General features: G+C 40.0%; 1 long non-coding RNA gene across 1 annotated transcript; it reads left to right on the forward strand.

Moving 5' to 3' along the window:
• Positions 1–828: 828 nt before the first annotated feature.
• Positions 829–2,012, forward strand: LOC134929450 (uncharacterized). Its single transcript, XR_010178567.1, has 2 exons — positions 829–909; positions 1,722–2,012. It is a non-coding gene; the product is annotated as an uncharacterized LOC134929450 (long non-coding RNA).
• Positions 2,013–2,679: the final 667 nt, after the last annotated feature.

Below are 2,679 nucleotides of genomic sequence, written 5' to 3' on the forward strand. Positions count from 1 at the left end.
TACAGGGATAGGGTCAGCGTTATAGGGTCAGAGTTATAGGGGGAGGGTCAGTGTTATAGTATAGGGTCAGTGTTATAGGGTCATGGACAGCGTTATAGGGTCAGGGTCATTATTATAGGGTCAGAGTTACAGGGACAGGGACAGCGTTATAGGGCCAGGGTCAGCATTATAGTATAGTATAGTGTTAGCGTTATAGGGATAGCGATATAGGGATAGGGTCAGCGATATAGGGATAGGGTCAGCGTTACAGGGATAGGGTCAGCGTTATAGTATAGTGTCAGCGTTATAGGGATAGGGTCAGTGTTATAGCATAGTATAGGGTCAGCGTTATAGGGATAGGGTCAGCGCTGGGCATGCCCCCTCAGTGATGAAAACGGGGTGTGGATCACATTCACGGGCCCTCCCGCAACGGCACGCCCCTTTTAACAGGCCACACCCCTTTTATGGGCGCGTGCTTCGCGTGCGCATATATTTCACTCTTTCAGAGTGACAAAAGTTTCAGAGTGACAAGAGTTAGATGCACCCTTTGGGTCGAGCATGACACGAAGCATTCTGCTTACACCTACAATCTCCCTGAAACTAGTTTTCAAAAGTAGGCAAGTATGATATGCAGTAAATAATTGCACATGAACATCTGCTCTTGCCTTTAATGCAAAAGCTATAGAAAGATACAATTTTAAATCATGCAGACACAAACTATATTCCCTTTAAAACGGTTTCTGATTGGCTGTTGGAGGTGATAAGCACCACTGTTCCGTTATGACATCATAAAGGCCGAGGCAAATAGGTTCTATAATTGTGCATGCTGAGCTAATGCTAGTTGTTGATGGTCAGTCCAGAAAACAACACATCAGAGAGAAGTGACGTGTCGCCCAGATCAGAACTGTTAATACTTCTGTATCATGGCAGGTAAGATGTTCCATCATCTAATACATGAGTCTTCATCACAGTGTAAACTGAATTATATCACATCAAAAGCAAACGCAACACATAAACATAACATCTGACAGCAGGTGACAACCAAATGGCCAAATATGTTATTAATAATAGTAATTATAATAACACAGCCATGTCAGCACTTGTCTTACTATTGTAACTACCAAAGTGAAAGTATATATGAGGTAGTAACTCATATTTGCTCACAACCCCACTGGAGGTTCTCTCATTTTTGGGAATCACTACACTAATGTATATGCTCCAATATACATACAATAATGTACTATTATTAGATTATAGTAAATGCTCTTGACCCCGAGGATTATCTGATTAGAGGGTTCAAGGCACTGTTCTGATAAAGCAATCAGTGGGATACCATATATAAAGTCCTGTAGGAATTGGGAGGCCATCATATGGTGTGCTGGGGGGGAAACCTCACTGGGCCCCTCCATGAGACCTGGGCCCAGGTAATTTGTATCCCCCCCCCCTCCCTCGGCGCCACTGGGTGTAATATATTATATACCAGCTAATCAGCTCCTAACTGCCATGTTACAGGCTGTGTTTGAAAACTTACAAATAGGAGCTGATTGGTTGGTACTTTATCTCTGTCCACTTTCTCTCTCTCCAAGGCTAAGTATATAGACCCCAGTAACCCTGATCAGAGCTATTACCATCTCTACATTAGTTCTGTATTATGGGCATGGCAGGTACTGTAAGATTACCTGTCATCTAATATAATATATATAACAATGGCTAACCTTGTTTTATGTTGGATTGTTTTGCAGAATATAATAACAAAGGTTGGAATAAACGTTTCGCAAAACCAACCAGTTTTGGGGAACTGGAAGTTTCTGCGCCCATTCCACCAGAGAGGAGGGAGTATATAGAAAATCTGAAACGGAAGGCCCAGAGGGATAGACAAGAAGAGGCCTGCAGATATCCCTGCAAGAGAGGGCCAAGAGTTCTCAGCGAACGACTAAAGGAACACCAGATTGCCTATTATTATGGCTATACTTTTTATTAATTTTTGCCTATTATTATGGCTATACTTTTTATTAATTTTTGCCTAATCTTATGGCTATACTTTTTATTAATTTTTGCCTATTATTATGGCTATACTTTTTATTATTTTTTTCGTAATTTTCTAATTTTGATAATTTTTCGGATTCAAATTTCTTTCGTTCGTTCTTTTTATGCATTTCATTTAATATAAATATTCTCTTTATATAAATATCTGCAACATCATATTTGTACAATATATTCTTTATACTTTGAAGATTATTAACCCTATATATCTGAAAGTTCAATAAAAAAATGTTTTCCCAGATTTAGTCTCATCACTTTCCGGACAGACCCTGTATACTGTTTCTTTCTGGCTGGGACTTCTGATTATACCGCAGCAGGATGTTTCCAATAGCAACCACTGGAATTACTACTGATTCAGAAACAATGGGAACACCAGTCACATAATGTTAGTAGAACATCTTAGTCTCAGAAGGATATATAGGGCATGCAGTCACCAGATCCATAAATGGGCAGCAATTCACTGGTCCCCAGATGCTTGTGTTTGGCATGCTGTGTATTGAGATGACAGGTTGGTAAAGGGGATACAGTTAGACATTTCTGCACTGGACTTGAATATTTAAATTCTGAAAACAGGCAAAATTCTAACCAACATGCATAGTAATATTACACTATGGGCCTGATTCATAGCTGTACGGTATTGCATAACCACAGGGAAGT

This window comes from Pseudophryne corroboree, chromosome 5 (assembly GCF_028390025.1).
Source record: "Pseudophryne corroboree isolate aPseCor3 chromosome 5, aPseCor3.hap2, whole genome shotgun sequence".
NCBI lineage: Eukaryota > Metazoa > Chordata > Amphibia > Anura > Myobatrachidae > Pseudophryne > Pseudophryne corroboree.